The 15695-nt window shown below is 47.7% G+C and overlaps 1 long non-coding RNA gene across 2 annotated transcripts; it reads right to left on the reverse strand.

The window, feature by feature from the left end:
• Positions 1-1704: 1704 nt before the first annotated feature.
• LOC138990464 (uncharacterized) lies at positions 1705-14300 on the reverse strand. Of its 2 annotated transcripts, none has more exons than XR_011466605.1 (4): positions 13703-14300; positions 6865-7080; positions 6070-6329; positions 1705-3609 (listed from the first exon to the last, which is right to left on the reverse strand). It is a non-coding gene; the product is annotated as an uncharacterized lncRNA (long non-coding RNA). The 2 variants fall into 2 exon arrangements; XR_011466604.1 differs by having other exon boundaries at positions 1705-3612.
• Positions 14301-15695: the final 1395 nt, after the last annotated feature.

Genomic DNA, 15695 nt, shown 5'->3' on the forward strand with positions numbered 1-15695 from the left:
ATGTGGGGGAGCTAGGATTTAAATTTGAATCTGATTCTAGAACCTTCACTCTGTGCCTTATTACTGTCTCCCCATCCCCTGTATGACAATCCAGTCCCTCTCCAATGTCAGTCTCATCACTTCCTGGCACGTTTCCCAAACACTAGTCAATCTGGATGGCTTTCTGGCCACTAGTCAATCTGGATGGCTTTCTGGCCAGTGAGAGTTGACCCAGTTCTTTGCTCTTCCTCCCACTGTCCGATGGAATCTGATTTTCCTCCTTCTGTTCCTGAGCTGGGCTGAGCGACTTGTTTGATAGAACGTGATGGATGTGACATTCCTGGACGTTGAACCTAGATCAGAAGAAGCCTTGAAGCTTCCACTGGGGCCTAGTGAACATTCTTTCTGGAAGCCCCGAGTCACTGTGTAGGAAGTCTAACTGCCTGGAGACCATCACACTAAAGAATCCCGTATAATCACTTCAGTCCACCAGCCTTTTCATCGTCTCCACCAAGAAACCAAATACACTGGCGGAGCCACCCTCCAGACCAGAAGAGCTGCCGGCTGAATCTGTGACTTCAATCCTGCTGTGTGGAACAGAAGAATTACCCCGCCGACCCTGGGCCTGGGGTCCTGCCCTGCACAATTGTGGTTTATAATAACTGGCTGTTATTCTGAGCCTCTGAGTCTTGGGGTGGATTATTAGGCAGCCGTAGATAACAGAAGTGCTGGCCCACTCCAGCCCCCCGGGTCTCTGCGCTTAGTTTACTCCACCCTGACATCTGGAAAAGCCTTCTCCTGGATCCTGGAAATTATCAAGATTATGCTTTCCATTCAGGTCAGATGCAGAGGGAAATTATCGGCCTATATGCTGCATTTATATCTCCTGTTTGCCCTTCCAGACCCATTTCCTGCCCTTCTTATTGCTGCTCTGTGCCAGGCAGCCTGACCACCAGCAGGCTCTCTTGCCCTCTGACTTCTGGTTGGATTTGGTCAATAGGGGGCACCACTAGGAGATCAGAAGGTGGGAGGAGGGAGAAGTCAGGATGTTTATTCCCTCTTTTCTGCCCCTTGCACAGTCCCTGGGTCAGCTCTGTCTCTCTACCAGGGTCCAGGCTTCCAGCAGGTGGCCCTCTCCACACCATTCCCTCTCCAGGTTCCCTCCTGCCCCTTGGGCTACTGCACTGGCCTTTATTGATTTCCTGAAACTCTGCTTTCTGGGTTAGGGTCCCCCGCCTGCCCCTCCCCCGGCCTTCCCTCACCCCAGGCTGGGCCCCAGAGCTTGAGATAAGAGTCAAACACAAGTATTTGGGAAGACATCCTGGGAAGCACGGGAAGGGGAGGGCAGAAGTGAGACAGGATGTGAGAGAAGCTGAAACTTCCGGGCAATTTACCAGACAGGACACCTGGAGCTCAGCCCCTCAGGGGACCTCGGAGATTACATAGATGTGTCCCAGAGGTAACTCAGCTGAGGAGTGAGGAAGCTGCTGGGTTTATCCACCGACTGCCTGCTGTCATTGTTGGGAGGGTTGCTCCAAGATGTTAAGTTCCTGGTTCTTTTAGCTTGCTCAGGACACTGGCTAAGCTTACCCCGAGTTAGAAAACACCAGCAGGGGGAGAGTGGGGAGGGAGGAGGGGGTCGACCACGCGCGAGAGGTGCTGACTCAGGTGTTAGCAGCAAGTAGCTTCTGGCACGTGGAGGTGATGGTGAGGGCATATGGGCAGGGTACTGACAGCTATGCCTACCTGCTGCTGCTGCTGCTAAGTCGCTTCAGTTGTGTCCAACTCTGTGTGACTCCAGAGACAGCAGCCCACCAGGCTCCTCTGTCTCTGGGATTCTCCAGGCAAGAACACTGGAGTGGGTTGCCATTTCCTTCTCCAATGCATGAAAGTGAAAAGTGAAAGTGAAGTCGGTCAGTCGTGTCCGACTCTTAGCGACCTCATGGACTGCAGCCTACCAGGCTCCTCCGTCCTTGGGATTTTCCAGGCAAGAGTACTGGAGTGGGGTGCCATTGCCTTCTCCGATGCCTACCTACCTCTTTGTAAATAATTCCTTTTTACAAATTTTGTATTTTTTTCAGCTTTACTGAGTATAATTGACAAACTGGTAAGATATTTAAAGTGTATGATGCAATGATTTGATATACATATCCATCATGAAAGGATTTCTCCCCATTAAGTTAATGATACACCCATCACCTCACATATTTACCTCTTTTTGTATGTGTGAGAACGTTTAAACTCTGTTCTCTTAGCAAATGTCAGCCGTACAACAGAATGATCAACTAAAGTCACCGTATTATACATCAGATCCTCCGACCTTATTCATCTTGTTGTTGTATAGTCACTAAGTCATGTCCTACTCTTTGTGACCTCATGGACTGTAGACCGTCAGGTTCCTCTGTACATGGGATTTCCCAGGCACAAATACTGGAACAGGTTGTCATTTCCTCCTCCAGGGCTCTTCCCTACCCAGGGATCAAACATATGTCTCCTGCATTGTCAGGCGGATTCTCTTCCACTGAGCCATCAGGGAAGCCTCATTCATCTTATAACTGAATTGAAATAATTCTTCTATTAAACTTTCCTCAATTGCTCAATTTGGGTGTATCACCTGGTTCCTGCCAGAACCCTCAGTAATACAGGCTGGTGATGAATCTATCCATATTAGTACACAGTGGGCCAATGTCTACAGAGTTGGAGGAAGGATGGAGAGAGATACTCTCCCCCAAATTCATTATCCATAAGATTCATCATTCATGTGTGAAGAAAAGCAAGATCTATTCTCAAACATGCAGGAACTGTAACTCTCACATACCCTTCCTAAAAAATCTAGTTCAAGATTTAATTCCAGCTAACAACACCACCAAAAAAAAAAAAAGAAAGAAAGAAAGAAAAGAAAATGCAGAATTAATGAATAAGAATATCCCAATCTGAACCAATCCTGGTCAGGGGGTATTATCTCCAGTTAAAGAATTAAGTTGTGGGTAACTTAGAACTACAGCACTAAATGTAACTGTCAAAGTTGTAAAGAGGAAAAGTAATATAATGAAAAAAAATCTGATGTTCAAGGCCAGTGTCTTAGAGTTAAGGTAGCTACTGTAACACACAGACTGTTACAAATACCTGGTAAATAGACTAGAAGAGTTCTTTCTCATGTAACAGTTCTGGGTGGGCGGAAACTCTCCATTCAGTCCTTCTGGAACTCAGGCTGAATCTACAACATGTGGGTCTCAAAGTCACCCTGGGGGTCATCTTTATTAAGGAGTCCTGGGAATTTTGAGGGGCCAGGCTCAGAAGCGGCACACAATGCTTCAGTCCACGCTCAGTCCCCACCCCTGCGACTGGGTCCTGTGGTCACACTGAATTGCAGGGGAGACGTAGGGAAACGTAGTCCAGTTTGGGAAGGAATGGAGAGCCAGGATGTGGGTGAGCCTCTAGCCGTCTCTGCTGGGTTGGGAACGCATCTTCCTGGAGGGAGCACCTTTGCTCCCCTTCCCGTAAGACTTGTCATCATCTTCCACATATCGAAGAGTCACGTGACCTTGTCTAACCTCACCAGCCAGCTGGACAGTCTTCAAAGGCAGGACAGTTCCAGTTTCTCCAAAGTCTCCAGCCCTGACGCAGAGCCTGCTGGAGAGTAGGAACTTGTTATATGTTGGTGCAAAGATGAAAGGGAAGTTTCAGGTCATTATTCACAAGCTCCTGAGATACACAAAGCTCTCTGCTGAGTGTGACCTGTGTCCAGTCCTATGAAGAGTTCAAGCTGCCTTGGTTAAGGGAGGGCAAGTCAAAGCACAAGCAAAAAGGACTTCAACCCACAGGCAAATTAATCCCTCCCCACGCCACTCCCTCATAAAAATACGTGTCACAGTAATAGCTCCCATTTAATGAGTACCTATTATGTGCTGGTCATTGCGGGAAGCCATGTGGCTTGATCTCATCAAATCCTCCCAGCAGCCCGATGAGGTAAGTGATTAGTTCCCATTTTCTGGGGCAGAAACCAAGGCTCAAAGCGGTGAGAGAGGAAGCTGGAGTTTGAGCGTGAACATGCTAGGCCTCAGCCTGTGCTCTTGCCCTCTGTCGGCACCCCGAAGAAAGCGGGGCTGGCTGGGTGACAGCCAGGTCTGGAAGAGCCCTAGGTGGGCAGGTGGGAGCCCAGGGTTGGCATCCCAGCCCTGCATCGGGCTCTGTCTGTGTGACTGAGAGTGGGTCACCTCATTCATTCAGCACATAGTTCCCTGGCTGGCTCTGTGCCAGACACAGGATGTAGAGAGAGAAAAAAAACAAACCATTCTTGAGTTGGTTTCCTCACAGTGAAGCAGGATAGCTGGGGCTATTGGTTTGACACAACATGATAAAGGTCATCAAGTATTTCTTCCTCTTCGGCTCTGTTGTCTTCCTCTGAGAAACTTCAAGCAAGGGATCCAGACCTCAATGGTTGCAAACTCAAAGGCTGACAGAGCCAGCATGGAATGCAGACGGTCTGGAGTTTCAGGTCCAGTGCTTCCAGCTTTGTGACCTATGACTTGGGCAAATCCTCTCTGAGCCTCAGATTCCTCGTCTGTTGACTGGAGACAATGCATATATACATACCAAGCTCAGAGTTCTGTGTATATTGTTGTTGTTGTTCAGTCGCTCAGTCGTGTCCGACACTTTGCAGCCCCATGGACTGCAGCACACCAGGCTTCCCTGCCCTTCACCATTTCCCAGAGCTTGCGCAAACTCACGTTCATTGAGTCGGTGATGCCATCCAACCATCTGTGTGTGTGTGTGTGTGTATACACATAGCCAATACTCAGGCCACCTGATGTGAAGAGCCTTTCCACTGGAGAGTCTTTTTATTGGAAAAGACCCTGATGCTGGGAAAGACTGAAGGCAAAAGGAGAAGGGGATGACAGAGGATGAGATGGTTAGATAGTATTACTGACTCATTGGACATGAATTTAAGCAAACTCTGGGAGATAGTGGAGAACAGATGAGTCTGGCATGCTATAGTCCATGGGGTTGCAAAGAGTCAGACACAACTTAACTACTGAACAACAACATATATGTATTAAAATATACCTAGCTCATAGGGTTTATATATAATATAGGATTGTGCTGTGCTTAGTCGCTCAGTATATCCAATTCTTTGCAACCCCATGAACTGTAGCCTGCCAGGCTCCTCTGTCCATGGAATTCTCCAGACAAGAATACTAGAGTGGGTAGCCATCCCCTTCTCCAGGGGATCTTCCCAACCCAGGGATTGAACTCAGGTCTCCCACATTGCAGGCAGATTCTTTACTGTCTGAGCCACCAAGGAAGCCCAAAACTGCAACTTTAATGTTCAAAATATGCTCAAATAGCTCCTGATTTTAAAGACTCTGTATGAGCTAAAGAAAATGTCTGGAGGCCAGATTTTGTCCCTGGCCCTGTGGATTCTGTAACAGCTAAGTTCTCTGCTGATTCTCATCTTCTAGGATCTCTGAATAGGAAGGAGGATGACAAGGAAGGGGTTACCCCCAACTCAAGTTTACAGGATTAGGCTCAGAGGCACCCAACAGAAAATCCTAAAATTATAGTGGCCAAAATAAGAAAGAAGAAGTCCAAAGGTGGGCAATGCAGGCTGGTATGGCAACTCCATGAAAATGGTTTCTTCCATCTATAGCAAGTGGCCTCTTTCTTCATTGCCCAGTACGGCTGCTGAGGCACTGGCCATCACATCTGTAGCCCAGAGAGCAGAGTGGCAGAAGACCATTTCTCTTATAAAGATAGTTCCTGACTTGCTCACAACACTACTATTTATATAGTCACATGGCCGTATCTAACTGCAAAAGACACTGGAAAATACCTTGGAGCTAGGAACAAGATAGCTACCCAAAAAAGAGATTGTTACTGAAGAAGAAGAAGATAGTAGATATTAGAAGGCAAATTGCCTAGTGTGTGAGGAGGGCATGTGACTAGCTGGAGAGGATATTACCAGGCAATTAGCCTTTGCTGCCCACGTGACCTCTTTTGCCTCATGTCTTTGAGCCTCTTTCTGACTCCAAGAAGAAAATTAGAGAACCAGAGAGAGGCCAGATGAATAGAATGACAGCAATAGCTTACCAAGGACCTGCTATATTCCCGGCCCTTGCTGAGCCTTGCAAGAACATCCTCTCAGATCATTCTCTCTCTCCCGAGAGGCAGCCTTCTGCTCCAGAGCGGAGGGGTCATGTCCTGCCTGTGCCAGCTGTGGTAGGAGAAATCCAGTCGTCCCACAGACTAACCAGCTTTTCCAGTTTCATCTGCTCTGCATCTTGGCTTTTGGAGATTCCCGGTTCCTCCAACCCCTGAGCCTTCCTGAGGATCTTAAATTGTCTTGTGTCCTGATGAAAGTGAAAGTGTTAGTCACTCAGTCATGTCTGACTCCTTGTGACCCTCCTGGACTGTAGCCCACCCAGGCTCCTCTGTCCACGGAATTCTCCAGGCAAGAATACTGGAGTGGGTAGCCATTCCCTTCTCCAGGGGATCTTCCTGAGCCAGGGATCAAACCCAGGTCTCCCGCATTGCAGGGAGACTCTTTACTATCTGAGCCACCTGGCTCCCCCTAAATTGTCAGGTTTTAACCTCTCAGGTTTCTTAAATCGGTCCCCACTCAGCATCTGCTTTCCAGCTTCCAGAATGTGGTTGACTCTCCAGATCTGCTGTCATGGCCTCACATGGTCTCTCTGTCCCAGTGGATAAGTGTGTATTTTTTTTTAATGCCTTTATGTCATTATACTGGAACTCCAGAGAACAGTGAAGGTAAGTATGTGTGCCATGTTTAACTGGCAACCTCCAGCCTGCATCCTTGACTCGGGCAGCCCTCCGCGTTCAAGAAGGATTCCACTGCATTCCCATCCCACTCCTCTTCCTCCTTACCAGTTCCAGGAGCCTGTTGGACCTGCAGCACATGGGGCTGTCTTTCTCCCGCTGATCCTGGTTCTGCTTATCTCCTGCTTCTACAGCCCCAGATCCGTTTCTCAAGGTCAGAGCTCTTGCCTCTTTCTTCTTTGCCCTCAGACAAGTCTGGGCAAGCCCATGGCAGGTAGCTCTGAGTCTCTGGTGTGGCTCATTCCTGAGAGGTCAGGTGTAGGCCTTCAAGAGTTAAAATTCAAAGCTGGGGATGAAAGCTAGCCATTTCTAAATCGGAACAGCAGAGAAAATCTCTCCCTAAGGGTATATCCTTAGTGTGATTACAATGGAATCCAAAGTCAAAAACCTGATTAGAGTGCACTCCTCCTTGTAAACCCCTTAGGAAAGTGCTATCCTAAAGGAAATCAGTTCTGAATATTCATTGGAAGGACTGATGCTGAAGGTGAAACTCCAGTACTTTGGCCATCTGATGCAAAGAACTGACCCATTGGAAAAGACCCTGATTCTGAGAAAGATTGAAGGCAGGAGGAGAAGGGGATGACAGAAGATGAGATGGTTGGATGCCATCACCAACTCTATGGACATGAGTTTGAGTAGGCTCCAGGAGTTGGTGATGGGCAGGAAAGCCTGGCGTGCTGCAGTCCATGGGGTCGCAAAGCGTCAGACAGACTGAGTGACTGAACTGAACTAACGGTACACACTGTTGCTGGGTGCAATTGACCTGGCCGGCACCTCCTCCAGGGTTTCCTCCCATGTCTTGGTTAAGCGCCCACAGGAGATCCCAGTTTGGGTTCAGAAGCCATGTTGTATCAATGTCTCCAAACCCCCGAGTCCCCTCTGCGGGCCGTGATGCTCATGATACTCGTAAGATAAGAGGCACACGGTCCTCAAGAACTAAGTGAGCATCCATCCCTTCTGTTGGGCTTGAGGAGTGTTCTGGGATGCAGGAGTTGGCTGTGGAATCCAGGGCAGTACCAGGGTAACCCAGACTCTGGGCACCCTGCGAGAACACCTGTGGCAGCAGGTTTGCTCCTCAGATGCCATCCAGGGTGTGTACTTGTTGCATATGCAGCTTAAAATAGTTATTTCCTGTTTCCCACCCACCCCACCCCACTTTGCCCAGCAAGGCAGATGGTGGAGTGGTTCAGAGAGTGGGCTCTTGAACTGGAATGCCTGGGTCGAAACCCGAGCACCAACACCAGCTGTGAAACAAGTCATTTCACCTCTTTCTGCCTTGGTTTCCTCATCCATAAAATGGGGAGACAAAGCACAAATTTTACCCCGTAGGGTTACTGTAAGGATTAATGCATGTAAAGCACTTCAAATGTCTTCTACATTCCTTGCCTAAAATCCCTTACCTAAAATACCAATATCTCAGGGTCCTCGCGCATTTTGGGATTTGGGGAGTTTTGGAGTTTTAGAAAGCATATGTCGTAGGTTATATTAAGATACTAGTGGGAGGGATAAATTAGGAGTTTGGGATTAACATACACACTTGTTGTTTTAGTCACTAAATCATGTCTGACTCTTTTGCGACCCCACAGACTGTAGCCCACCAGGCTTCTCTGTCCATGGGATTTCCCAGGCAAGAATACCGGAGTGGGTCGCTGTTTTCTTTTCCAGGGGATCTTCTCCACCCAAGGATTGAACCTGAGTCTCCTGCATTGGCAAGTGGATTCTCTTCCACCAAGCCACCTGGGAAGCCCAACATATACATACTACTATATAAAACATAGATAACCGACAAGGACCTACTGGATTGCACAGGGCACTGTACTCAGTATTTTGTAGTAACATATATGGGGAAAGAATCTGAAAAAGAATAGATATATGTATACATGTAATTGAACCACTTTGCTGTACACCTGCAACTAATACATTGTAAATTAACTATACCTCAAAATAAAAAAAAATTGTTTAAAGATACTAGTGGGGAACTGGGTGAGCATGCCATAATTAAACACATTAATATCTCTGCAGAGTAACATCAATATTCATACAACTGTTCAGGTTGGGTTTTTACCACCAGAGGAGTTTGGTCCTAACCTTAAATTATTTTGCTCACAACTTTTTTGGCTCCCAGACTGCAGGTAGGGGATTGTAGGCCTCTGTAAGGGTTTTTGTTATTAGTGTTTAATGAACATTCAGTGCCACGGCCATGTAATCACTTCTTGACTACAACTCAGAGCTTTCACACTCAAGGCTCTTCTGGGTTCACGGGGTTTTCGGCACCAACAGCTCTGAACAACCTTCAGAGGCAGAGCGGACTCTCCTCTCCTCTCTCTACCCAGGCCCTCAGCTTAGTGGTTTCCCTCTCTGCCCTTCAATATGCTGGTGAGGTGTGGATGCAAATTCAAGTCTTCAAGAGCCTTCTCCAGGGAGCCAGCTGGCCCTCAACAGGAGGGGGGTGGATAAGCCACGAGAAAATGTTGTTTCTGGCAAAGCTGCCATGGGTTTCAGGCAGGAGTCTGGTCTGGGCAGGAGAGATCATGGAGCCAGAGAAGGATTTACGGCTTCTCCACAGCCCCTGGGCGTCCACAAACATCTCGAGGGCGGATGCAGCCACACTTGCTGGAAGGCGTGGGGAAGGGATACTGGGAAGTTTCCTCAGGTGAGCCTCCAGAAAACACGTGTGTGACAGGTGCTCAAGACATTAGGGGGGCTTCCCAGGTGGTAAAGGATCCACCTGCCAATACAGGAGATGCGGGTTCAGTCCCAGGGTTGGGGTGATCTCCTGGAGAAGAAAATGGCAACCCACTCCTATATTCTCACCTGGGAAGTCCCATGAACAGAGGAGCCTGGCGGGCTATAGTCCATGGGGTCACAAAGGGTCAGACACAACTTAGCGACTAAACAGCAACAACAAGGTATTAGGGAGTTAGAATGACTGTTGCAGGGGGCAAAGCCCCCACCCTAGCACGGCCCCTGAGAGAGGCCTCATCTGGACAACCCTGTCCACACCTCACAGAGCTCCCTCCCTTGCTTGCCCAGGCATTCCTGGCACAGCTTTCTCAATATGGGACTTTATTTTGCAAATTCATTTCTTTTGGGATTTGTCTGGGAGGGAAAATTCGTTCCTGCGTTCCTATGTCTTGTCAGTGGAGCTTAGGCAATCAAAGACATGAGCCCTTTTCCAAGACTGGGAGAAGAGGGTAATTGGACTCAAACTTCTGTACCACACATGTGGACCCAGCTCCTCAGTCCATCTGTCCAAGACTTCTAAGCCTTATGCCAACTGGAGTCACAGAGGAGCCAGGGTTTCCCCTCCTGTTTTCACCCCCTTCACCATCTGGGGTGCCCCCTTTCCCTCTCAGCCACTTAACTCCCCCTCCACCCCAAAAGGACCTGAGACTTGGAACAGTCCCTCTGCTCACTTCCTAAGAAAGAATCCCCGCTCCCCGCCGCCCCCGACAAGGAAGAACCCTGGAGTAGGAGTTAGGAGAATTCAGTCCAAGTTTCAGCTCTGCCCATCACACACACTGTGACCTGGTCCCTTATCCCCTCCATGCCTCAATATCCCCATATACTGGAGGGAGAGATTGAATTTGAGCAGAAGTTATAAAATCAAATAGCCGGAGAAACCAGGCAGATGGAGAGCAAGGATCAGGTGAGCTTAGAAAACGCCAGCCCAGCTGAAGGGGACAACAGCTACCAAAGTCCAGCTCCTCACTGCTGTGTAGAAGAGAAAGCCCCATGTTGTGAGATTTCTGATTCTTCAAGAGAAGATGTATTAGTCAGGATAGGCTGCTGTAACAAACAATCCCAAAGCGCATTGCCCCAATATTGTAAAGCTGGTATTTCCTGTTCCCACCACAGTCCAGTGTGGGCCAGTGGGGGGCTCCCCACAGCCATGGAGGGGCCCCGTGCCTTTCGTCTGGTGGCTCTACCCTCTCCTCAGGCCTAGGGGCCTCCCCTGGATCTTCCCCACCTGCCCCACAGACCCAGAAAAGAGTCTGGAGGGTGGGGAGGGAGGAAGTGGGCAGGAAGTAGGACATATTGTTAATACTTCTGCCCACATTCCAGTGGCTACAATGTAGTCACATGGTCCACATAACCAAGAGTGAGGCTGGGAAATTGAGTCTTGCTCTGTTCAGGGCAATGGCACCCCACTCCAGTACTCTTGCCTGGAAAATCCCATGGATGGAGTCGCTAAGAGTTGGCCACGACTGAGCGACTTCACTTTTCACTTTCACACATTGGCGAAGGAAATGGCAACCCACTCCAGTGTTCTTGCCTGGAGAATCCCAGGGATGGGGGAGCCTGGTGGGCTGCCGTCTATGGGGTCACACAGAGTCGGACATGACTGAAGTGACTTAGCAGCAGCAGCAGCTGTTCAGGGAAAAATAGGGTGTAGGTTTGATGAAAGGCAGACTTTTGGTGAAAGTCTCTGACACAAGGTGAAAATCTGGATTATATGTGAAATTTTCTAATTCTTAAATATTGGCAAGTCATTAAATTTTTACAAAAGATATTACTTGGATTAAACAAAGCCTTCTTATGAACAGTACAGCCCTCATGCTATGTCTGTGACCACTAGGTTAGAGGGTCTCGTCTTGCCCAAATGATCCTACATGGATGGGCCATGGATTGGTGAGGCGGCTGTTTTCAATTACTCACTTACACGTTCACACAGTCATTCAACAAACATTTATTCAACTACTCCGTGCCAGACCTTGTGATAGGCAGTGAGGACACAAGAAGAACAAAAAACCCCTTTCCTTCCTTTGAAGAGTTCACAGTTGTTTTTACCCCTGGGTAGAAAATAGTGTTCAATTTTTTAAACGAAATTTTAGACTTATTTGACATAGTGCTACATTTTAGCAGAGGAGCATCCCTTAACAGGAAAAAATGACTTCCTAGGGGGAATTCTGGGTTAAGGACTAATAGGGAGAGCAGTAGATAGTGTCAGGAGCCCTGCTTGGAAAGTTTGTCCCCTCCAAGCTTTACCAATCAGCATGAGCATGGGCTCAGGCAAGTGGGTTGTTCTAGCTGAGCCTCAGTCTCCACCTCTGTGAAATGGGGATGATAGTACCTATCTTACAGGGCATCTGGGAAACAAGAGAAGGAGTCAGCAAAGCTGAGCGTGGTGCCTGGCACATGGCAGATACATTACCCCTTGTTTCCCGGTGGCCATGGTGGTGAGCCAGGGGTGATTAGTTTGGGACAGCAGTGTCCCAGCATCTCATTTAATTCCCAGTCAGCATTTACTGGGTGTGACCCTGGGCCAGGTCCTATACTGGGTGCTGGGGACACAAGGTGAGAAAGGGCTGGCCCACCGAGAGGAACTCATGATCTAAAGGCAGCTGCCTTCTGACCTCACCCATCACAGGTATGTGCCCTTCATCACCTCAAATCAAAAGGCAGATGGGAGGGCAGGATGCTTGGTCCAGAGTTACTTTACCAACAAGCATGTTGGTCATCTTGGTTGACATCAGCAAAGAACTATTAGCAGAAGGCTTGGAAGGACCCCAGGGGACTGGAATGGGGATGGGGGCTTGAGGTGGACTCAGGCTGGAGAGACAAAGGGTTTCCTTAGGTACCAGTTCACAAAGAGAGCCCTGCACAGATTTTGAAAACAAACTTCCAGTTACCAAAGGGGAAACGTGTGGGGAGAGAGATAAATCAGGAGCTGGGGACTGACACATAGGCATTAATACATATAAAATAGATAACCACTCATAACCTACTCCACTCCAGTACTCTTGCCTGGAAAATCCCATGGACAGGGGAGCCTGGAAGACTGAAGTCCATGGGGTCACTGAGGGTCGGACACGACTGAGTGACTTCACTTTCACTTTTCACTTTCATGTATTGGAGAAGGAAATGGCAACCCACTCCAGTGTTCTTGCCTGGAGAATCCCAGGAATGGGGAGACTGGTGGGCCGCCATCTATGGGGTTGCCCAGAGTCGGACACGACTGAAGTGACTAGCAGCAGCAGCATAACCTACTGCAGAGCACAGGGAACTCTACTCAGTATTCTGTAATAACCTATACGGGAAGAGAATCTGAAAAAGAATGGACATATGAATAACTGAACCGCTTAGCTGTATACCTGAAACTAACACAACATTGTAAATCAACTATACTCCAATACAAAATAAAAATTAAAACAAACTAGCAAACAAACAAAAACCAAAGAGAGCTTTGTGACTTGATGCTGTCCCTAGGGCCAGAAAGCTTCCTCTAACCTAAGGTTGTCTACAGTCTTCCAGCCAGCCCTGCGCGGGGAGGGGCAGTCACAAGACTCAGCTGCGAACATGGACTGAAGAAGCAGAGAGATGGTTCCAGTCTGTCCAGTGCTATCCAGCTGCTAAGCAGTGGCCCAGAGATTCGAATCTAGGTTTGCAGTCTTTTTCTACACTTCACAACAGTGCCAGGGAGAGAGATTTCTGCCGTAGGGCTCAGATGACCTTCTCTGGGGGTTCCTGATCAGCTGCCCCAGGATGGAGGGAGGGAAGCCAGCCAGCGAGGGCTCTGAAGGGGTCTGGCAAGAGATAAATTTCTCTGTCTGAGGCCTGAGGCTGTCTGGAAAGCCAGAGTTCCTCCCTCCCTTCCCTGATGATTGCCAGCTCTGACTGTTACAGGTCACTTCGGCCTTCCTCATCTATGGTTCTACTATGCACCAGGCTCTGCTCAAAGCACACTGAGGGTACCGGGTGAGCTAGACAGACAGACGCGGACTCCAGCTTCATGGGGCAGCTAACCTATTCTGGAGGCCTCATGGAGCAAGAGATGCTTGAACGCAGATGGACAAGATAAGAAGCTGTACGCCACATTCAACAGGAGTGGGCAGGGCAGAGGCTCCATCCTGGGATGAGGCAGAAATGAATTTACCAGGCTTACCTTGAAGCTCCGAAGCTTAAACTCTAGAGCCCCTCACTTGCCAGATGCCTTCCAGTGATCTGGGAGGGGCCCAAGCAGGACACATTCAGGGTCACATGCTGATGCAGAGTTTGCCAAAGCAAGCTAGTTTAACTGCGGATGATGAAGAATGTTGCCTCTTTACTCTTTGACATTCCCCTTGGTCATACTTCCCCTCATTTGGGTGTCACGGGCACGGCGGTGACATTTTTGGGGATCTAGCTAAGGGGAAGCTGTCATGGAATGCCACATCGATGAAAAATAAAACTCAAAATATATCACTGCTAAGAGGACATTTGCAACAAACTGCTTAATAGGCAGCATCTTAGTCAAAGGGTTTTTAAGATGCATTATCAAGGAAATAGGAAAAGTCCTGAAATCTTACAGCTCCCCTATGAAAGAAACTTAATACATGTTTTTCTAAATTTGACAACAGTCCTAAAATTTTATGACCTCATTTATAATGAATTGTGAAGCTGGGAAGAAACTTTTCTAAACTATCAACAATTTAAAAAAAAATCTTTTGGTCAACTGTGCTAGAGAAAAGACAAAACGCTCTTATTTTCTCTAAAGAAAATTACACTAAAAAATCAATGTCATATGAAGAGGTGATCCTAAAAGCATACAGCCAAAACTTAGGAATAAAAAAAAAAATTTTATGGATGTATATCAGGCAATAAATATAAATATTATTATTTTTCTAGATATTGTCTAGGGTCTATCAGCTTGTTTAAAAATATTCATCTATTTGGTTCACTGGGTCGTAGTTGCAGGACACAGGAACTCTTAGTTGTAGCATATGAACCCTTTGGGGCATGTGGGATCTAGTTCCCTGCCTGGGGATCAAACCTGGGCTGTCTGCATTGGGAGCACAGAGTTTTAGCCACTGGATCACCAGGGAAGTCCCTGTTTATCATCTTCTAAAAATTTGTTGTGATTCTGTTTCTTGTTCTAAATATTCACATTCTTTTCTGATTTTGTCTTCTTTTTTCTTAAAGAAGGTCTCCCAGCTTTATAAGTTTCAGGTCCACAAAACCTGGCTATCCTCTTATGGAGAGGGTAAGGCACGTGCAAAGGCCCAGTGGCAGCGGGTGGGAGCTGGGCTGTGATCGGGGAATAGAATCACAGAGAAGACCGGAAGAGGGGAGGGGAGCGTACTGCCTGTAACCCCGACTTGACTTCTCACTGCCTGTGCAGCCAAAGACAGGAGAGAGCCTTTGGACCCTGATCCAAAGAGACCAAGGCCAAAGAAAGGACCTCATAAGTCATTTCCTCCCCCTCCTACCAGGGTAGGGATCCTCTTCTTGACAGTGGCTTACTGAGCCTTAGCTGTACACACTTCCTGAGTTGGGGAGCTCACTTCCTCCCCCAAATGTGATACTACCACAGGTCAAAACTCTGGTTGTTAAACTTGCTTCAAGTTGACCCCTGTCTGTGCTTCCTTTTTGGGCTGTCTTCTTCCCTAGTGTCCCCAGAAGTAACTGGTCGCTTCTTCTCATTTCATAATAGCACTGCAGACATGTGAGACCCGTGTTCAAGTTTGTTCCTGCCCAGGATTACCTGGCTTTCTTCAGAGATTCTTCCTATGACTTGACCTCTATGGATTTTCCCACCCATTATGTCAAAGATTTCTAACCACACATACATATGTGATGATGATGATAATAGCTGACACACCTTGAATGCTTACTGTGTACTAGGCTCTGTGCTGGGTGTTGTTCGTGCTTAATCTTTATGACAATCCTGGGAAATAGGCACAGCTATGAAGCCCATTTTATAGATGAGGAAACCGAGGCTCAAAGTAACTAACCTTTCCAGGTTATATAACATATAAGTGGTATAATCTCCAACTTTAGAGCTCATGCTTTTAATCCCCACAAGTAGTAGCTGGAAGTAGGGAATTCTAATTTGTGTAATATGAGAATAATATTGATTGGGCTTTCCTGATGGCTCAGCTCATAAAGAATCTGCCTGC

The sequence above is a fragment of the Bos mutus genome, chromosome 13, assembly GCF_027580195.1.
Source record: "Bos mutus isolate GX-2022 chromosome 13, NWIPB_WYAK_1.1, whole genome shotgun sequence".
Taxonomy (NCBI): domain Eukaryota; kingdom Metazoa; phylum Chordata; class Mammalia; order Artiodactyla; family Bovidae; genus Bos; species Bos mutus.